Genomic DNA, 23,853 nt, shown 5'->3' on the forward strand with positions numbered 1-23,853 from the left:
AGGGAGAGACGGTGCGAACAGGCCTCTCCCGCCTCCCCAGTGGAGGCTTCCCAGCTGCACCCTCAGCGCTCCAGGCGCCCGGAAAAGAGTTCTTCCACTGTGGCCATGCTGCAACGTCTCGCCCGGCAGGGTGGAGCCCGTCCGCTCATTTGACCCCGCGATCGCCAGTAGCTACCGAACTCTCAAAATGGCGGTCGACCTCGCAAGAGCGGGCCCAGCATAAAGAAATGGCCCGGTCACTGGTTGACTCCACCACCGTAGTCCTCCACGACCTTGAAGATTCTAGAGGAGCCGCAGGAGTCTCCGACCCCCGATGGGGAATGACTGCCATGATCACCCGTGGAGTGACGAAACTGTATCCGCGGGACGTCGGCGCCAGCCTCACTTTCAATTACTAGAATCCTGCAGACCTCACTTCCGGTGAAAGCACAGTGTGACCCGGTAGGAAAAATTGTTGCACCCCCTCCCCTTTTTGACTGATAGTTCAAACCACCGATCCTTTCCTTTGCCCTTTTAACGGAACTTTGGACTGCCTCCCCCTCTTTTACATTTTCTAGGGAAAACAAAACATTAACCACTACATTAGCATAGCAGTTGACACCAGAACTGTTTTCAAATTGAAAACCAACAACATCTTCAACAGAATCCTTTTTGTTTCTGCTGTGACCCTGCTACAGCACAGGCATTGTCCCCAGCAGTAATTCTGCAATGCCGGTAAGAATAGCTGTGGTGCCTACTGGACTCACTCACCCCCGCGGCGCCCCACGCCGTTATGTGCTGGGCGGCAACTTGCTAGACATCACTTTCGTGCCATCTAGATTTCAGCGCGTTCTGCTGCCTTGGAACTATTCGCACAACAGACCGCTACTGACAAGAATATTTCATTATTGGTGCTGTCAATTTCAATAAATCTATTGGATAATTCAAAAGAAATTGCCACGGTCTCTTCGTTGTTTAAATGTTTTTACTGTTTTTGTTTTGTTGTATATATTTATATGTTATTAAAGTTTTATATTCCTACTACTTTGTTGGAGTGCTATATATTTTTAATGTGACACATAATTGTAAAAACTTTGATGTACAAAGAGTCATTCCTGGAATCTTCCGCTTCAGGCTCGGTCCCCTCCCCAATCACAATACAGGATAGTTTTCAGATAGTAGGAACACGTGTGGTGTGACGGATCTCATCGGGTGTGGGCCTTGATCTACTATAACTCCTTTGAAGAGGGGTGATTCTTTACAGCTGGGGCCATAAACTACATCTGCAGGGCTAGCTGATAGCCTGGACAATCGGACACAGAGGAAGAGGAGTGTCAGAGGGTGCGGTAGTGAATAGGGCGAAAGGGAGGTGTCGGGCGGGCACAGAGTGTGATTCTCAGGGAAGACCAGCGCAGATGGGGGGAGGTTTATTGCCCATGCATAAGACAGAGAGCGGGGGTGACCAGTGCCTGGGGAAGATGCTTGCGAGGGTGAGGAGCCATGCTACGAATCGACAGCGTGCAGAGAGTGGGTCTGGTCAAGACATCTAAAATGGCTGCCGTGCACGACAAAAGTGTGGCATTTCAAAAAAGGCAAGATGGCGCAGACAATGTTTTTCAACACTTCCTCATTTCCTTCGAATCGAACGTTAACAGACGTTGGGGCATATTACCAAAGTTAAGCGATATTTATCGCTAACGATGCTTACCAACCAATTTTTTACCGCTAAGCATCGTCAGAAATTATCGAAGATAAACCTTGCTATTATCAAGGTTTATCACAAATGCGATAATAAACGGCCGCAATGCATGAATATCGCTAAAAACTCAGCGATATTCATACATTACCGAGCTAATGCTCTTAGCCATGTTATCCACCTCCCTTTGGATAACATGGCTAAGAACTGCTCAGGGCAGGTGTTACTTTTTGGAGATATTCGCGCTTAGCGCGAATATCTCCAAAAGTTGGTAATAGGAGATAGATATCTTGCATGTTGTAATGCAAGTTATTGTGGTATATGGAACTCATACCATAATCTCTCAGGAAAGCAGAAACTGATCCTTTTGGGACCGCCTAAAAAGGCCTAGGGGGTGAGGAGTACTCTACTTTGCCCCCTTTTCACGTTCTGAACTATTTTATTTTACTCTCTTCTGTAATTACACAAAATAGCAGCGATAAGATGCATCGGAGACACACAGTGAGAGAAAGGAGGCCGGAGATGAAGAAGAGATGTCAAATACACATTGGAGATAATATAGTGGCAGAAGGGAAGTAAATATGAGTAAACTTACCATGTAACATAAAAATGTTGCACTCTATACTATAAGTCTAATTTTATACTACAATCACTTCGCTACAACCTCATAAATTAAAAATAAAAATGAATAATGTCTCAAACAATTTTTGATTTCTAAATATAAATTTATTCTTCAGAATTTTCTAAATTTGAAACAACTACTAACATGTCCTCATCAGCAATGTCCTCATGAAAAGTCTGCAATAATGATTCTTGTAACTCTATGGTCTCCAAACACTCGATAAATTCGCCATCAAGAGATTGATCAAAAAAATCATTCAAGTCATCTCCTCCTTCTGACAATATTTCATTATTGGTGCTGTCAATTTCAATCAATGTAGTGGAATCATTCAAGTCATCTCCTCGTGACAATATTTCATTATTGGTGCTCTCAATTTCAATCAATGTAGTGGAATCATTCAAGTCATCTCCTCCTTGTGACAATATTTCATTATTGGTGCTGTCCATTTCAATCAATCTAATGGAATCATACAAGTAATCTCCTCCTTGTGACAATATTTCATTATTGCTGCTCTCAATTTCAATCAACGTAGTGGAATCATTCAAGTCATCTCCTTGTGACAATATTTCATTCTTGGTGCTGTCCATTTCAATCAATCTAATGGAATCATACAAGTCATGTCCTCCTTGTGACAATGTTTCATTATTGGTGCTCTCAATTTCAATCAATGTAGTGGAAAATTCAGAAGAAATTGCCACGGTCTCTTCATTGTGAGCCATTTTATTTTGAAATTGCTTGCTGTAAATTGCAGAAAAAAATAATCACTTTCATTTATCGTTTTTAGTAATACATAATATAAAACTAACTTTATCAAGTATTTAGTATAACAGAAGGACTGCAAATAAATAACAGAAAACATTTTTCAAATTATCTTCAAGTGTACAACATAGTTCCCCTTACAAATTAACAACTCACCTTTTTAAAAGTAGGAAAAGTGTTAGTACTGTGTAAATCAAACACCAGAAATTCACCACCAAAAATTCCTCACAAATGTACCTCAGACAGTAGTATCACAAAATGGCTGTGGTTTCCTCTCATTTGAGATATATACATAACCAATTAACTTTCATCACACACAAATACAAAACCAAAGTAACATTTTAATTGGTTCTAAATTTCAACACTTTCAAATGTGTTTTCCCCATGCAATTTCCCATAGGACATTTACATACGTCTACAGCCTGAATGGCTGAACGGAATTACACCAAACTTGGCAAAATGGTACATCAAACCTAAGAGGTCAGGAAGGATCTACTATGCCCCCTTATGGTCATTTCCCCCTTCGCTTTGGCCTCCTCTTGTCTCTCAATCCTACCGAGAGACAAGATGGCGGCCGCTACGGACTGTTTGGAATGTTGACAGACGCCGGAGAACCAATCAGCTTCGCAAAGCTCCGTAACGCGAAAAGTACGCGAAGCGGAGCGCTGTTACAGATATATATATTTTTTTGAACGTTAATTTCTCAAAATCCACTGGAGCACATATATTGAGACCTAGCAAAGGCACATCGGGCTACCAGTCCCGAATATTTTACCAAGTTTCGTGCAAATCCATTCAGCCGTTCGATTATTATTATTATTTTTTTTTTTTGCCCCGCGGGGCCCTTTTAAAACCTCCACATCAAACCTAGGGGGTCAGCGAGGATCTACTATTCCCCCTTATGGTCATTTGCCCCTTCGCTTTCGCCTCCTCTTGTCTCTCGATCCTACCGAGAGACAAGATGGCGGCCGCTACGGACTGTTTGGAATGTTGACAGACGCCGGAGAACCAATCAGCTTCGCTTCACAAAGCTCCGTTGCGCGAAAAGTCCGCGTCCTGGGCCGCTGCCCAGTCCGCTGTTACAGATATATATCTTTTTTTAAACGTTAATTTCTCAAATCCACTGGAGCACATATATTGAGACCTACAAAAGGCACATCGGGCTACCAGTCCCTACAATTTTGCCAAGTTTCGTGCAAATCCATTCAGCCGTTCGGGCTTAAAGTGAGGCCAACCGCCCTATGGAAATTAACATGGGAAAAACGCGTTTTGGGACCCCCCTTTTTTTTCGGCCCCCCCTTGACGAACCCCCCCAAAATTTTCAGGGGCTGCTCAGAAACAAAATGTGCCATTTTCCTGAAAATTTCAGCCAATTCCCTCCACAAACGCCAAAGTTATTAGACATAGAATTTTCAAAAAACCCATAGAGAAAAAATCCTAACTATATATACCTACTGGCGACCGCCAGTAGGTAATATATATATATATATATCAAATTGCATATTAAGGCCGCCTTTTTCAAACTATATATTTCAAATATTGAGGGTCAATGTTGTATGTTGGTGACACTATCTAAGATCTCTTCTAGTTATGAGTAAACATTAGTAATTGACTCTAGCTGTTTCACATCATTCAAAAATGTTGAATTTTGATTGAAGACGTGTTGCTCATTGTTAATGTGGACTTTAAGTGTATGTCCTTACACACTCCTATGACCTGTCTTCCCTGTCAATCATTCCAGATCATACATTTCCTGATGCACTGCTGGAAAGCAGTAAACCATTAGCGGGGAAGGAAATACTTCACATGAAACAAAGTGTGAAAGTGAAGTTGTATTACAAGATGAGCCAGCCGAAACACAACAGTGTAATGTTCAATTTGCAATTTCTGACACTAGTTCACCTAATATTTTGATTCCAACCACTGGAACATCAACCGCAGCATCTATGTTCCCACCTTTCTCAACAGTTGGAAAAAATTGATTCCAAAGAAAGTCTGGGTAGCGCGAGTGGTAGTTGACACACCTCCTCCAGCTGAATTCCGAAAAGTGGAAAACAAGATGCTTCTGATTCAGGAGAAACAAACAACATAAGGCCCTATGTAAAATGAATTGCAAACTTAGAGGATTAAAAAACTTTATGCATCACAGATTTACTTGCTGTGGGGTTCAACAGGCCCTGTGAACAAAAGCTTCCATTTTGTAATGCACGTTTAAACTGGACATCTTTTACACAGAAACTTTTTTACATGCTTTGCGCGCAAATGATAACGTACTTTGAAAGTCCTGCTTGCAGCATATTTTTTTAATGCATTTTATCATGGCATTTGCACACTCTGTTCAAGGCTAAGTAACACTGAACACGTGCCCTTGCTTTTTGTTGTACGGTTGGAGACTGCTCTGAATCAGAACGACAAACAATCACATCAACTTTGCACCTCTGACACAGTGTGAATGGAACTTGGCTTTTGATTAGATAAACTGCCTCTGAGCAACGTTCCTTAGAGGAGCACTCCTATAGAATATCCTGGATGCAGGTACTCAGATGCAGCCCTGTTGATTCCGATCTCTAACGTGAAAAGCACAGGCACCTGTTCTTTACCATACTGGCTTCCTGATGTATCGTAGACAGGTATGAGGAGTTGAGTTGCCCCAATAGATCTGGCAGATGGCATTCTCACTATGCTCTTGATGGTGTAGGTATATTTAGGGTGGGAGTATTCATATATGCATTATCATATAATCATATTATCACACAATAATTTCATAATGGTTAAACTGTCTAGCGCTTTCACCATTCCTGTAATGCTGGTAACAGTACTTTGTTTCCTACTGCTAATAATTGCAGTTCATGTTTTTAAGCAAGAATATACTTGCTTCAATAAATGTTTGAAATGCTACTTTGTATCTTTCTGTGCCTCCCTTAGGGTACTCCTAAATAATTAGAAAGGGTAGAAGTCAGGCCCCTGCTCAAGAAGCCCACGGCTGACCCCACTGACCTCAAGAACTACCGTCCCATCTCGCTCCTCCCCTTCGCAGCCGAAGTAGCAGAGGAAGCTGTCAACAGGGAACTGACACGGTTCATTGAAGAGAACGCCGGCCTCAACCCATCCCAATACAGATTCTGGAACAACCACAGCACTGACACCGCCCTACGAGCCGCAACAGGTGACATCGGCACCCTCCTGGACCAAGGCCACTCTGCAGCCCTCATCCTCCTCGACCTGTCTGCAGCTTTCAACACTGTCTGTCACCACACTCTAGTCGCCAGACTACACAAAGCTGGCATACAAGGGACCGCCCTGGACTGGATCCAATTGTTCCGCAATGGAAGAAGCCAAAGGATCAGACTGCCACCCTTCCTCTCCGCCCTCACCGATGTCACCTGCGGAGTCACTCAGGGGTCATCAGTGAGCCCAACCCTCTTCAACACCTAAATGGCCCCCCTCGCAGCCATCATCGGACAACACGACCATCACATTGTATCCTACGCCAACGAGACCCAGCTCATCTTCTCCCTCACCAGAGACCCCACCACTGCAAAACTAAATTACCAGAAAGGAATGCAAGACGTTGCAGTCTGGATGACCACCAACTGCCTAAAACTTAACCCCGAGAACACAGAGGTCCTCGTCCTCTGAACTACCCCTTCAACATGGGACCCCCACAGACCAGGCCAAAAACCTCGGTATCTTACTCAACTAATCACTCACCATGAATCGACAGGTCAATGCTGTCAACTCCAGCTTTTTAAACACCCTCTGCATCCTTCGAAAGACCTTTATATGGATCCCCCCGGAGTCATGGAAGACAGTCACCCACTCACTCATCACCAGCAGACTGGACTACGGAAACTCTCTCTACGCCGGAATCAACAAGTCTCTTCTACGGAAACTTCAGACAATACTGAAGACCGCAGCCAGACTCGTCCTCGACATCCCCTGGAACGAACACATCAGCCAACACCTGTGGAGACTCCACTGGCTCCCCGTGGAGAAGAAAATCACCTTCAAAATCCTCACCCACGCCTAAAAATGCCTATACAACAACGGACCCAAATACCTTAACGGGATCACTGACATAATATAGAATGACAAAATATAGACTTACCAAAATATAGTTGCCAAAATATAGAATGCAAAAATATCGAATTCCTATCTAGAAACAGGTAAGTACAAAAATATCGAATCCAAAATATAGTCTGTAAAAAATATAGTCAGTCAAAATATCGTTTTTTTTTTTAAATGTCTTAAAAGTAATTTAAAATTAATTAAATATTAAATATAATTAACTAAAACATACTTAAAAATACTCAAATCACCTTAAAATTAAGATATAATTAATGTAAGTTATTAATAAAAAATGTACAATATTTTACCGTAGGATAGCAGGAGGGTAAAATGTAATATTACCACTCCAGTGAGTGCAACAGTAGGGAAAGTGTTGGATAGCGTAGGGGTAAATAATACTATTCCCACTCCAGTGAGTGCAACAGTAGAGAAAGCGTTGGATAGCGCAGGGGTAAAAAATACTATTCCCACTCCAGAGAGTGCAACAGTAGGGAAAGTGTTGGATAGCGTAGGGGTAAAAATTACTATTCCCACTCCAGAGAGTGCAACAGTAGGGAAAGCGTAGGGGTGAAAAATACTATTCCCACTCCAGTGAGTGCAACAGTAGGGAAAGCGTTGGATAGCATAAGGGTAAAAATTACTATTCCCACTCTAGAGAGTGCAACAGTAGGGAAAGCGTTGGATAGCGGGAGGGTAAGAATTACTATTCCAACTCCAGAGAGTTCAACAGTAGGGAAAGCGTTAGATAGCGTAGGGGTAAAAATTACTATTCCCACTCCAGAGAGTGCAACAGTAGGGAAAGCGTTGGATATCAGAAGGGTAAAAATTACTATTCCCACTCCAGTGAGTGCAACAGTAGGGAAAGCGTTGGATAGCGCAGGGGTAAAAAATACTATTCCCACTCCAGAGAGTGCAACAGTAGGGAAAGCGCTGGATAGCGTAGGGGTAAAAATTACTATTCCCACTCCAGAGAGTGCAACAGTAGGGAAAGCGTTGGATAGCGTAAGGGTAAAAATTACTATTCCTACTCCAGAGAGTACAACAGTAGGGAAATCGTTGGATAGCGTAGGGGTAAAAAATACTATTCCCACTCCAGAGAGTACAACAGTAGGGAACGCGTTGGATAGCGGGAGGGTGAAAATTACTATTCCCACTCCAGTGAGTTTAACAGTAGGGAAAGTAATGATTTAATATATTATTAAAAATAAATTAAATATCAATACCAAGAAAACATTAATTGAAATTAATAACCAATTTAATATTATGTAATAATTAATTAGGAATACAAATACATATGAGTTATTAAAAATTAATAACCTATTCATACTTATTTAACTAATTATTTTTCAATAACAAAAACTAATTAATAATAAAAATTAATACCAATTAATAATTAACAGTAAATCAATTATCAATACACAAAAAGTATTTTTATTATGTAATTAATTACAATTACATTACTTCCCACCCTATTCCCATAGAAACCCACATCCCACTACAGAAAATACATTAATGCAATTATCATAATTATCAAATATTTAATTAATACAAAATAATTATCAATTAATAAAACGTATTTGCCAAACAATAGAAATTAATTAAAAATGAATTAGCAATACATTTACAATCAATACCAATAAATAAATAAAAATACTTACTTAATTACAATTAAATTACTTCCCACCCTATTCCCCTATAAACCCACAACCCGCTACAGAAAATAAATTTAGAAAATTAACATAATTAACAATTAATCAATTAATAAAAATGAATTGCCAATTAATAAAAATAATTACCAATTACCAATTAAAAATTAACAATAAAATCAAAATGAATACTAATAAATAAATAAAAAATATTTAATTAGTTACAATTAAATTACTTCCCACCCTATTCCCCTATAAACCCACAACCCGCTAAAGAACTAAAAAGCTAAATTTAATTAAACATTTATAATAATTGCTAAAAATTCATATTTAATTTAATATAAGTAAATTACTTCCCACCCTATTCCCCTATAAACCCACAACCTGCTACAGAATTACATTACGCTAAAATTAAATACCATAAAATTCATTACTTAAAATAAATGAAACATGCATTACAAAAATGAATATACACTTTTCACACATATACTAACATACAAAACACTTTAAAACATGTTATATTATTAAAAATTAGATATATTTAATGCCTATATTGTATACTTCGATATTTTGACTTCTATATTTTGAAAATCGATATTACTTACCTTCAATTCGATATTTTTAACCACTATATTGTGTCCATTCGATATTTTGTCCATTCTATATTTTTACTTCGATATTATGTCCATTCTATATTTTGGAATCGATATTATGACTGTTTACCACCTTAACGACAGAATAAACTTCCACGCACCCAAAAGAAATCTCTGATCTGCCAACCTTGCACTGGCTGAAACCCCTTGCACCCACAGAGCCAGAGCAGGTGGAAGATCATTCTCCCACATTGCAGCCAGAACCTGGAATGAGCTACTGGCATACATCAGACTCGCCCCCAACCTTCAGGAAGACCCTCAAGACCTGGCTCTTCGGCTGAACAGATATGCGCACCCCCCTCCCCCCAGCTCCTTGAGATCCTCACGGGTGAGTAGTGCGCTTACAATTTCCTGATTGATTGATTGATTGATCTGTTTCTAAAATTTCCTTGGGGAATTAGAGTGTTGCAGATTTCATCTGATACCCTGTAAGTTTAGGAGTTTGGATTGGGCACTGTGACCTAGCTAGGAATTGAAGCACAATACTCTGATGGTATGGAAGGTCTAAGTCCCCAAATTCTGACGGTTATGTTGTCCAGATACACTGTCCTACTTAATTTGTAGGAATTGAATAAAATGGAGCCACCAACGTTCTAGGTCAAGTACCTGATCCAGCGGTTGCAAGTGGTGCAGAACTCCGCGGCCCGCGCCATTTTCGGCCTTCATAGGCGGGCTAGAACATCCGGGTTGTTGCAGTCACTTCATTGGCTGCCCATCCGAAAGCGGATTATGTTTAAAGCGCTGACTCTGGTGCATAAAGCACTTTGTGGCCTGGGAGCAAAGTATCTGCAGCACAGGCTGGCTTTCTATCGCACGGCACGCTCATTGCGCTCGGAAACTCAGTTCATGGCCGTGGTCCCACGAGTGAGGAAGGCTCGCACCGGAGGTCGCTCTTTTAGCCTCAGGGCACCCCAGTTGTGAAATTCCTTGCCCCTTGCCCTACGCAGCACTCCCAGTCTGCTTCTGTTCAGAAAAAACCTTAAGACTTGGCTTTTTAATATGTAGGCTGTCTTGTTTTCTCCGTCTGTTTTTTGTTTTTATCACTGTTATGTTTTTTAATTGCTGAGCTGCCAACATAAAGCGCCGGGACACTCTTCCTGAGTAGCCGTGCGCTATATAAATAAACTTATAACATAACATAACCTAACATAACATAACATTTATCTAATGGGTCTCCTGAGTTCTTATGTGGGCGCAGAGTCCCTAGTCAACTTATATATAGAGATCTGTGGGGCTAGGAAATAATCCTCTGCAGCTAAATAGGAAACCCAATTTTTGTTTTAGCTTCTTCTATTTTGAACCTTTAAAAGGATCATCCCACTATATGTTTTTCTGTCTTTGAATTTCATTCAGTATGTATGGTGCAATCACCAGTGGTTATTCCACTAAATTGCAGACATGCATTAACACAAATGTTAAAACAGCAAGGGCTTCCTCTTTAAGGGGGATATGTTACCTTTGAGGCCCCCAATGCTTCAGAACAGAGTTATTCTATTCATGGGTCACTTTTACTGTAGCAGATTCCAAACATATTTATTTATTTTATTTATTCATTTAAAGAGTTTTATATAGCGCTAGCTAGACCCGAAATGTATCAGAGCGCTTTACATAAGGTTCCACATATTAGCAAAATTGCATCAGTTATGTATTACCAATGATACCAATAAAAACATTTAATGAGCATACAGGAAAAGGAAAATGGAGTGGGAAGGGTAAGGGGGTAGGAGAGAAAGGGGTAGGGTATAGATACAATGGAGAGACGAAGGGAAGGTCTGCCTAAGGTCTGGCTGGAGTGAGAAGGGTAAGGGGTAGGGTATAGATACAACGGAGAGACGAAGGGAAAGTCTGCCCAAGGTCCGGCTGGGTAGGTGACGGCTGAGGGGGAATCCGCAGCCCATCTCCTCAGGTAGCTCCACCGGGCATCGGTCAAATAGCTAGGTCTCAATAGAAACATTAAAGGGATAGAAGGCAAGAAGAAGGGAATGTAGAGGGGGAAGGGGGTAGGGTGAAGGGGTAGGAGGGAAATACGACAGAGAGAGACGAAGGAACGTCTGCCCAATGTCCGGCTGGGTAGGTGATGGGCGAGGGGGGATCTACAGCCTGTCTCCTCTATAGCTAGCAAGTAGCTCCACCAGGCATTGGTCAAATGGCAGGGTCTCCACGGTCGAAGGAAAGTTAAAAAAGTACATGTCCCAATGTGATCACCAGCTCACTGAACTCCATGTCATCCTCATCTGTGGGATACCCCACAGTGCTTTTTATTTTTCCACTAGAAGATGGGGGCTCCCCCAGCTGTAGTGGCCGCCTCACTGGCACAAACTCTTCACTGTTAAACATCACTGCCTTCTTTGGTGAATTTAAAGTATAGGACGAGGGATCTATCACGGAGTCTGTGCTTGCACAAACAGGATTGATTATTTTGGGTTTATCCCTTGCCAAAGACTTGTTTCTAGGTCTTCCGGCATGTACTTTTGATCAACCCACTTGGTAGTTTGAGCTGCTCCGCCCTCGAGATCCAACGTGCGTTCTTCCACAGTGTCCAGTCTGGTGTCATGATGATCAATTCTCTCTCCCAATCCATTGAGGCGCTGGTCGAGCGAATCAGGTCTGGTATCCAATGTCTTAAACCCAAATCGTGGCTCCAATAATAAGGCAGAGTTGTCTCGGGGTGCAGTGCCACCGGTAGCTCCAGCGGTAGCCTCTGCAGCCATCGCTGTGGTTTTTCGGCTGTCCGTTTTCGTAAGGACTTCAAAGGGCATTTTTTTCTGCTTAGGGTTTTTTCGCACCATTCCCAACAATCACCAGGGTCTTCAATCAGCCCAGTTGCGCTATGCGGAACCTCTTCCCAGACATGCTCCCGGCTCCCACACCTTCCATCTCCCACAGGAGGCAGTCCCAGAATGGCCGACTGAGCTTCTCAATGTTTGTGATCGTGGACTAGGGAGATGGCCGTTGTGTTGGCTGCATGTGCCACATCAAGAGCTACCCGACCCTACTGGACTCCAACTTGTGCTATGCCATGCTTCTCCCCTCCTATGGTAATGCTCGATACATTTATCTGCTACACCAGTGGAATATGGGGCACTCACCAGGTAACTGTGGCGGTGCACGGTAGTTCTTAGAGTGTTTGCTGCTGCTCTGAAATAGAAGCTCCTCAGGCTCAGTGCTCCGGTTAGCCACGCATGGGGAACGACACCGCGGGGGACCATGTATTAAACAATGTAGGACTTGGTCCCCTCAGCAATGAGGGAGCAACATGGCCAGTCCTAGAAGGCTATACACCATATCCAACATTAACACCACTCAGTGCTGTAGAGCTCTATGCTCTTTACACAGGTCTAGTCAGATTATACAGATGATTAACACAGTTTGTTATATGAACAACAAAAGCAAATCCAGCAAGGGCTGTTCAACCTGCGCAGCCACATATGGTCATACTTGCAATTATCCAATTACTATTAATGCTGTTATGGGTATAGTTCCCACGAGACTGGAGAAAATTCTGTTCTGAATTGCACAAAGAACAAACCAGGTTGAAGTAGTTTTCCCTATAAGGGACCCCAAGATAAACATAGAATTCTTACAATGTGCCTACCATTAGATATCTTTCCCCTCGTAGTTGACTGTGCCACCAGGGGCACTCTTTTTGCTGCAATATTGTCAGGATCCATTGAACTCCCCACCACTTTCCGCACTACAGCAGTAGTGGGGGAACTTTTCGGGGTGAACCCCAGGATGCCAGGTGCATTTCACTCACTTATGTCCTACCTAGGAAGACTGCCTGTCCGGTGGGGGCTCTGAGCAGGTTATCAACACATGCCTCTTGCCCTCAACTCGTCCCCTCTTTTCCTCCCCGTGTTACTTGAGGAAGAAAAGCTGACATATTTCTTTAATTCACTGGTCTGGTATGTGGTGGTGTTTTTCTTATCTTTATTTCCAGGCCACGCCAGACCTCGACTCCATGACTCAGCAGCCTCCGTGACTTAACAAGCCACCATAACTCAGCAACCTCCATGACTCATCAGCCTGGCAAAAGGTATTTAACTCTCACCCAGGCTCATCTTCAGAGCTTCGCATTGAGTTTCCTGTTGAAGATCCTGCGGCGTGACAGCTCTTCTCTGCAGTTGCTTGTCGGACGAGTAATGTTACATCCTTGCTGCTGCTACTCGTAGATAAGTCTAAATCCCTTTCAGACTACATTTAACTTTTGTGCTCAGTGGAATTCCATTGTTTTGACCCCTGGCTCATTTCTGATTATCGGGGAGATCTTGGGTAACTGCGCACAAAACTCTTCGCAGTCAGAGACTTCCTGACTTTCTTTCCTATATCACATTTCCCTCTTGTTCCCACTCAGCATGCTTTCTGCTACTTGCCTGGATTTTGGTAATTTCCTCCTCATATTATTTATGTAATTTGTGCATAGTTCTTGCTGATAGAAGTGTATATTATTATTGCAGTGTTTATTGTTATCCAGTTTCATCTCTGTTTTTTCTCGCTGAAAGAAGGTCATGGTAACGCTCTCAAGCCTTGGACATGCTTCAGCTGTAGGATACAGATCATATCTTATGTCATTGAAGTAAGAATGTATGGTGTGCTTATGTTTAATCTTCATTGGCACAATATTGTGTGAGTGTGTATTTATCTTTAGCGTAATATTGTGTGTGTGTATTTATCTTTGGCACCATGTGGTGTGAGTGCAGTTCTGATTTATTCTAATCACTCTAAAATACCTATTTTATTGTGACCCAATGTGGAAGTTTATGCATGATATATGTTATTGATTATTTGTGTTCTTATTAATGTCTTTTACCACTGCTGCAGGAGCTAACCTCCTTACTCATTCCTAGCTTTTAGACAGATGTCCCAGATTGTTCTGTGACCCAAAGTTTGCATCTCCACTGGCACAAACGTGCACCAGTTGTTTCTTTCTTTCTTTTAGCTTTTTGTATCAACTATTTATTTTAGTTTATTGTTTGTTCCCAAACCCCTTTTCTTTGAGATTATTGGATGCGTTCTAACGTTTATCTTCCCAGATTGGTTCCTGATAAATATATACCATAACACATGACACACGATCTATCGCTATTTTGCCTGAGGTGCTTAAACATAAATGAGTACAGGGAGCCCCTGCCCTGGATTTGGGGATGAAACTTGTTGGCAACTATTCCACAGTAGCCCCAATAATTAAAAATAACATTAAAGGGGAAGCAGCAGCATTGGCAATACACCAATGCCTCGTGCAGGTTAACTTAGCTGACCAGGAGCGCGTTCAAACAAACATTATTGCTGAAACCTGTACATCTATAGGGGTAGACAATTTGGAAGCCAGACCAAATGAACCTCAATTTAAGGGTAATTCTGAAAAGGATAACTCAAAACAGGCACCAGAGACTTCTAACAAGTGCTGGGATAAACAAAGAAATAACAAAAAAAAGAGTCACAGGGTAGATCTTCCCAACTAGAGACCACTGAAAAGCACTTTAAACTGCGTATCTGAAACAGCCTGATAGGTATGAGTATACATGACAAAATAATGATAATGAATACTTCAAATCCAAAATTAATTCATGTTGGGTATCTGCAAAATAAAAGAAAAATGTACAATAAAGTGCACTTACGACCATTCATATAATTGTCAATTCAATTATTTAGGGAGTCATTATGATGGTGGGTGGACGTGAGTCCGCCTGCTATAGAGGTGGTGAGTGGGACCGCCCACCTGTATGGCAGCGGTCCCGCACATGTAATTACAATGCGACCACCACTGTGGCGGTTGCATCTTGCATGTTTACCACTACGGCGGGTGCTGCTGGCTGCAGCACCCACTGCAATAGTAAAAATGCATGTAGTGTCTTTCCCTGCCCTACGTGGCAGGCACCACGTGGTGCCTGCCACTCAGTGCTGGGAAATGAAGGGGTCCACCAGACCACAATCACCTCCCCCATCACAAGGAGAGCCTACAACGGGCCCCCAAAACTAATACCCGCCAACAGAAAGGCTGGCTGCGGCCAGCATCCTAATCTGGCGGAGGTTGCCTGCTAGGCGCCCCCACCATTTTACTGATGCTGACCGCTCCGCCAGGCAATCGGAACGATTGGCTGTGGCGGATCCTTGGCAGGGGATCTATGCGCCCACCACGGTCGCGTTCAGATTCCCCCGCCATCTTAATGTGGTGGGGAACATTTCTTTCTGATGGCAGAAGGTCCGCCATCGCACTGCTGTCAGGCCTTACACCATTGTAATGACCCCCTTAGTCCTTACCTTAGAAATATTTATTTGTAATGTCACTTCATTGTGCTCTGCCCTCAGCAGCCATAGTTGCCTCTTGTCCTGGTTAGGCTGGGAGTCGGTTTGGTTCTTTACCTACTGAACTGTTATCATCAGGTTCAACTGGTAGTCCCTTTATAATTGCTATAATGTGAAAACTAGCACACGTAGCTATGATTTAACATGTTTTTCAGGTGTGAACTGCAATGCTCCACCATTTTTATGAAGGCAACAAAACATCCCCTTCAAAATCCCTAATGTGCACTCCATTACTGATCTTGTACACTAATGTGTGCTGGTGTATCTGCTCTCACTTGCAGTTCTGGCATTTAGGTAAGGGGTCATAATCCAAGGCCAAATGGACCAAGCACTGTCACGTACATTTAGAAAAACATAAAATTTACATTTGTAAATGCATAACGTGTTTTACAAATAAACAGTTAAATATAACAATACAATACTTACCAAGGAGATATCCATTCATAAAACCTCCCCTTGCCAGCCGGTTATAAAGCCCTGAATGACGAAGGTTGAAGAAGGCATTTAAATTCCCTGGGAATATATATATTTGACCACTAAATCGGTTATTTTAAATGCATTGAAAACTATTCGAATATTTGGAGAAAAAATATATTTTCTATTCTGAAATAAATACTCTGATTCTGACAGTGGACATATTTACATGTTGATGCCATCAACACATTCTATTACATGGGGGAACTGAGCTATGGCATAAAAAGCAACCTTTGTTGCATTAAGCTCTGGTGGAGAGCTTAGAAAAGAAACATGTACATGTATTTTGATAATATGGCATCTAAGAATTTATCAAAAATATGAGAAAGCACACTTTGAGATACTATCCCCGCAACTGCTACTATCCCCTGGTAGCTACCTGAGGTTAGAAGAAGGAAGGAGCTAAAGACCTGCAGGTGTGTAGGTATGGCGTTGTGACAGTTTGTTGAAAGGCCAATAATTGGGTTAAGTTCTTCTATTATATCCATAATAAACTGCCTGTGCAGCCTGTACTTAGGGTCTATTTACGATGGGGTCAGACAAGCCTCCGACTGCCATTGCAGCAGTTGGAAACTGACCAACATGTAGTCGGCTGTTCCACTCGCCAAATTAAGATGCGACTGCCATGTAGGCAGTCGGAAATATCCCCTTTTCTGTTTCTGCTTATGCTGCAGCCCAGAAAAGGGCCACAGCACAAGCCGCAGTGGAAAAGGGGATGTTTTGAAACATCCATGAACCATGTGCCAGGCACCATGTAGTGCCTGCCACATGAGGCACGGATGTTTGGGGGCACCAGATGTGGCCCCCTGGTCCTCATAGCAGAGGCTCACAGGGGACAGAGACCCTGCTAGCGGTCCTCGAAGTGCTTTTCTGACAACCTTTCCATGTCAGTCGGACTCCCGTGGAAAGGCTGTGGGAAAGGGATATCGTAATCCCTATGGTGGGAATACGGTAGGGAATACTACCCGACAGGCTGATGTCAGAGCCATCAGTCGGTCCCTCCAACCGCAGTGGTTGGACCAACTGCATTATAATGTTGCGGTCGGACCGCTCTGCTGGATGTCGGTCAGACTCCACTGACGGCCTGTCGGTGGCTGTCCCACTTTCATCCTAATCAGGCCCTTAGTGTAATCCTCCCGCTTTGTCTTTTCAAACAAACTGACACACATTCAAAAAAAACTTTTCATTTCTCCCCTTCACTCCTATTGTGCAGCTAGGATGCTCATTCATCTGACCACAGCATAGAGAGCAACCATTTTGAAAGACTAAATGTGGGTTTTGACTCATTTTTATATTTTCCACCTGATTAACACATGCGTCCAATCTATGGTATTGTGCATGTTCAAAGCACACTTTTGCAGTGGTTTGTACATAAGAACAGAGATTCTCAAATACAGAATCTGTTTTTAAAAATTATGAACTCAATCCTTAAACCACTTCCGTACATCAAAATGGCATTTCTAGCGCTCAAAAAGCCATTTGCGCCCATTTACCAACTCTTAACCCCTTCATGGCGTGTAGCCGTCATGACTCTGCCCACTCACAAATGCGCCTGCACAGGCGGGGAATTAGTGCCGCGTGGGCCGAGCAGCAGTTGGATGACGGCTCCACGTCGTCATGAGCACACGCTGCCCGTGGCTCATGACGGCGTGGAGCTGTCATGAGCACGGAAGCGGTTAATGCTTTTGTACATCAGGGCCCTAGTACCCTATTGTTTACAGTCTAGGCCCAATAAGCATTCTTAATTGGAGAGCGGCCAGCTGGAAACCCCAGAAGGCCCAGGAAAATGCCAACTTTCTAAAAGTGGCATTATCAAAATTGTGAGCTAATCACACTTTACCATTAAAAAGATTTCAAATAACAATCAGTGGGGTATAACAGTATCTATCTGCTCCTCTTCTAATGTTAGCTCTTAATAATTGAAATAAGTTAACCCAGTATTAGGCTATGGGGGAGATAGGCCTTACAGCAGTGAAATACAAATTTAGGAGTTTTTCTCTGACAGGACTTGTAAAACTTAAACACATATTATACTTTTTAAATGCCATGCAACCTGCCCTTTGTGACTTTAGGGCTTACTGTAGGGGTGACTTATGAGTATAAAAAATGGCGATTAACTTTGCAAGGTCGAAATGGCTGCTAAAACTGCACTACAGGCTGTAGTGGCAGGCCTAAACGTTTTACAGTGCTGCCTCAATGGTTGGCACAATGAGTGCTGCAGCCCACTTGAAGCATTGAATTTACTAGGGACTTATAAGTCAACTACATTTGACAAATGGGTGTATTTTGAGAGCACAAGCACTTTGTCACTAGCTAGCAGGGTAAAGTCCTAATGCCTAAAGGGGGGGGGGGGGGTTACAGAAAAAAAGTCTGTAATAGCAGATTTAACATGGATCTTCCCCAGCAGAAGGCAGGAAGAACTACCCACCTTCATGGGAGTTTTCATCTCCAAACCAGAAAAACATAGAAAGATCATCATCTTTGGCATGGTTAGTGTTAGAACTGGCTATTTCTGGTAGGCTAAGGCTGACGCCAAAGCCAGGCAGAAACCACCATTCTAGTCAGGGCAAGGGAGTCACATGCCAAGATAACCCCTGCTCACCCCCTTGGTAGCTTGGCACGAGCAGTAAGGCTAAACTCGGAGGCAATGTGTAAAGCATTTGCGCCAGCACACAACAGCAACAACATTCTAGGCACACCACAAAAGGAACTCCACACAAGGTTATATAAAAAATAACTTTCGTATTGTCAAAACACATCAGAAAGAAATCACACATGTACATGGGCCACTGTCAGAATCAGCACTTAGTAGAAATAGCACTTCTAGAACTTTGAATAAGTATAGCACAAAATAACAGTTATAAATCACAACCAGTAACTACTGGTAACAGGTACGTACCACCTACACAACCCTAAACACCTTAGGAGAATGTCACGCAGGGGACCAGGACCTCACTAGGACCACCTGTACTGGAAAGAACAACCACCTAAGAATTAAATACATTTAGGGGTATCAGCAAGAACACATTACACATGATGCATCACAACATTCAGAGGTGTAGGGAAGGAAAAACACATGATGCATAAAACATTCAGAGGTGTAAGAACAGGGCACATGATGCATCAAAAACACATTCAGAGGTGCAGGGAAGGAAAAACACATGATGCATAAACCAACACATTCAGAGGTGTAAAATCAAGGAAGACACATGATGCATAAGAACATTCAGAGGTGCCAGACCATAACTCAATAGAGCAAAAACACATGATGCCTAAAAACATTCAGAGGTGTAAGATCAAGGTGCGTAATCATATTAAATGAATTACATTTCCTAGCACCACATCACATTGCGCAAAACTCACATTAGGCAATTACCATCACATAGATAATCACATTGCGCCTAAATAAAGTCACATACCAGCCCCCATCTAATAAAGGGACTAAAGAGCCCTGTGTCCAGAATGTCAGGGCGCGCTGCCATGCAGCGCCAGTCAGGGGTGCGCCTCTGGCGCAAAACCTAAACGTTGCAGGTGCCCACTACTTGCTGGGCACCTGGGAACATCATAAGGCCTAAACGTTGCAGCTGGCACTAAGTGCTGCGCAGCTGTAGAAGGCCTGGCACCTCTGTGCCATCTCTGTCCCTCTCAGGGACTCACTCTCCATCTTGCGCCTAAACGGTGCAGCTGCCCACTAATTGCTGGGTAGCTGGAGACAAAACTGCGACAGGGCCATCAGTAGCCCTTAAAGCAAATTGCGCCCACTGCTGGAGCCACACAGGCTCTGACGCCAACATGCCCATCGTTGGAGCCCACAGGCTCTACCGTTAACATTGCCCCCAGGGAGCACACTGGGTCCTAAAGAAAAGTGCATGCCACGAGTTGGAGCCACAGGCTCAGCACGGACACTTCTGGGGCCTTTCAAATAAAACAAGGCCCTCGCAAGCATCTCACAGGGACCCTAAATCATGTATGTCACCTCACGACGATGGAGCCCCTCACTGGGGACTCAACAACTAATGGCCATCGTGGGAGCCACGGGGATCTGAAAAGAAACATGCCCCCAGCTCTGGAAAGCTCTGGGGGAGACACGGGCTCACGGGACCACAGGACCCCCACGGGCCGTTTGACAGGACGTGCCCCCGGTTGGAGTCATCTGACTCTGCGCAGGTTTAGGGAAATGTGGGAGCGGCCCTCTATCAAGCGGGGCCGCTCAATTCTGCGCGGCAATCACTCGCACCATCTCCCCCCTCCCCTCCGGGCAGCCCTACTCACCGGCTGCTCTACGGAGGCGGCGGGGGACGATGTCCTCTTCCTGCAGTCTGCCGGGGCTCTCTCTTGCTCCTGGGAGCCCCGGTGGACGTCATGACGGCAGCGAGCGGGGATCTCTCTCCCCCGAGAGCCTCGCTGAGGTTGGCTGCATTCTTCTGGGGCGCGGGGCTTTCCTTACCTCTGGGAGCCCCGCGCTGCCCTCGGTCTCCATTGCGGCATGCAACGCCTCTCCTCCCGCATCATGGCCGCACTTCGGCTTCTGTCCCGCGGCCCCGCCCACAACCAGGCAGGCCACGGACGGTGATCTCGGCTCTCCGAGAAAAAGAGGGGTAGGCTCCCCCCGTATCTTAAAATAGCAGAGGGGACACAAATAAGCAGGGTAGGCGCCTGCCAAAAATGCAAATGCACAAATAAAGCGCTCCCAAGCGCCAGAACAGCCAAACAATGCACTCCCAGCGCTAAAGGCAGAAGCAAAGCGTCAACAGGCGCTAGGGGCAAAAGCAAAGCGCTCCCAGAGCAAGGGACAAGGCAGAGCGCTCCCAGGTGCTTAAAGGCAATACAAAGCGCTCTCCAGCGCTATGAGAAAGGATACAGCGCTATAAACCCAGTTCAGGGACAAGAGAGGGGGAGCACAGCAGCTCCCAACAAAGAAAAGTCCTCCAGCTCCCCCAGGAAAGTCCATCTGGTGTCCAGGGGCTGGGCAGGGCTCAGGGAGGCAAACCTTCCCCTGAGCCCAAGCAGCAGCACGCCCCTGGCAGATTCAAGTCAGAAACAAGAACATTTTGTAAGGGGACACAGCCCCTTTTTATACAGAGAAATCCTTTGTCTAGCAGGGTGTAGGCAGTGTGAGAACCAGCTAGAACTGGTTATAGGGAATTCCTTTCACTGACCAGGCTAGGGACATCAGACGCACCCCAGGGGGTGGAGCCAGCATTGTGTGGGGAAAACCCAGCCTCACTCAGGACCCTCAGACCGGACAGTCAATCCACAAGCAGGCCCAGGCTCACTCCTCCCCTCACAACAGCATTTTAAACGCTCCATTCACCACCGGGGCAGACCCTCCCAGACTCTTGGAGCCAGGCTCACCAGCCAGCCTCAGCCAATCACACGCCAGACATAAATTACACAAATATGCAAACTTCTAAAAGTGGCACTTCTACACTAGACACAATCATGCTGCATATACCATTGTGCAGCATTCAATCTCACGAGTTCGTACATACCAAACTCGACCCTGCACTCCCCACACATCAGGAACTACCATGGGCATACATATTCCCCATTCATTCCTATGGGAGGGCAGGTCACTCACCACACATACACAGAGAGCTCACGCACTTTACACTGTACCACAGTGAAAAAGTGCGCAGAGGCCTAAAATCACCAACACTAGGTCACAGAAACAGGCTAGGAAAAAGCAAAAAGTTTCGGGTGAACCTGCCAAAAGGGCCAGATCCAACAGTTAGTCTCAGGGCAATGTTCCATGTAAACTGCATGCCCTGTTGGGATATGGACCATCTCAACAGTTTTTGATTCTCACCCCTCATCTGCAATACCAATCTAAGTGGACTATCTGAGCCCGGAAGTAAGTCCCTAACAAGTATGCTTTCAAATTCTTCAGTGCCCAGACCACTGCAAAGGCTTCTCTTTCATTGTTTAGCTGTGAAAAAGCAGCCTAATGCCATGCTCAAAAGAATCTGTTTAGACTACACATTCCTTGGAGACTTTGGGTGCCTTAAACTCTGGTGGTGTGCACATAGCTACCTTCAGAACATCAAATGCTTTCTGGCATGTCCCTGTCCAGACCACCTTCTTTGGCTGCTTCTTGGAAGTAAGCTCAGTGAAGAGGGTTACAATGGTGCCATACCTCGAATCTTCTGTAGTAACAGGTGAGGCCTATGATTACTCTGTTTGGGTCTGATGGGGGCTCCTAAGATAGAACTGCCTGCATCTTGGGCTGTAGAGGCTGAATGTTGTCCCCACTGACTTGCAGGCTCAAGTGCACAATAGATCCTTGTCCTGTTTGGCATTTACTGGACTTGATAGTCAGGCCGCCTTTTGAAGGACCTGACACACTGCCCAGAGGTGGCACCAGTGGTCATTCCAGCAAGTGCCAAAGACAGCAGTGTCACCTAGGAAAGCAGCACTGAAATCCTCTAAACCTGCCAGGTTCCAATTGACCAACCTCTGGAAGGTGACAGGGGCGTTCTTCAACTAAAAGGGCATCACTCAAAACAGGAAGCAACTCTCTTGGGTGGAGAATGCAGATCTCTCATAGACACCCGTGGTTAAAGCAATGTGCAGTACCCTGATTTCAAATCATATGTACTCAGGTAATTGGCAGCTCCCAACCAGTCAATGGGCACATCAGCTTGGGGGATGTGGTGTGCATCAGTTTTGGTGGCTGAGCCCTTTGTAGTCCCCACAGAACTGAAATTCTGGGAATGATGCCCGTGGGACAGCTTTGGGGACCAGCACCACTGGGCTGGGGAATGGGCTGTTTGAATGCTCCATCACCCCAAACTCTAGCATCTTCGAAACCTTAGCTTTAATGCTGACTCTCACTGCATTAGACAGCCTGTAACTTTTGTTTTTGACAGGCATGCAGTCCTTGTTTCTGTGTCATGGGTACACCAATTGGTGAGACCTGGGATCAGTAAGAAAAGAGATGCAAACTTTCCCAACATGTGGTGATAGTCCCTCTGCTACTCTGGGATCAGGGTAGGGAAGAGAATAACTCCTTCTACTGACACTTCTTGCATTACCCTTATATCATGTGTAGGATGGTTGTATGATGTTACAACGCATGCCTTTAGCACGCATGTGTTACAACGCGAATGCCATTACCACGCATAACCTCTACCACGAAAATGCCTTTACCACGCATACCGTTGCAAAGATTTTCGTTGTAAAATCAGCATGTTAATGGCATTTTCATGGTAAAGTTTATCTCCGATCCCTGCCCCAATTCCTTTAACTGCTCTCCTGCGCCCTGCCCTGAACACCAAAAAGCTTCCCCTGCGCAATTCCCCCACCCACAAACCCTTCTATCAAATACCCCTCCCCTGAAGCCTAAAATGTTACCCCTGCGCGACCCCACCCCCTCATCATCCGTTAAATTATTTTTTATTTTTACTAAAATCCCTCTTACCTCTCCACGTCCTCTCCTCTCCAAGCTCTTACTAGGTTCATTGTGCGTCGTAAAGAGGAAGCGGAAGTGTCTTTCCGTTTCCTCTAACGACGCTGATTGCCTCCTCATCTTTCAACAACAGCATCTGTATATTACGGAAACAGAAAAAGTCGAAAACAGGTGCGTTTTTATGGGGGGAGACCCCCAACCCCCCTTTTTAACACAGGTTTCTTTTTTTGGGGAGGAGCTCC

Source organism: Lissotriton helveticus, chromosome 11, assembly GCF_964261635.1.
Source record: "Lissotriton helveticus chromosome 11, aLisHel1.1, whole genome shotgun sequence".
Taxonomy (NCBI): domain Eukaryota; kingdom Metazoa; phylum Chordata; class Amphibia; order Caudata; family Salamandridae; genus Lissotriton; species Lissotriton helveticus.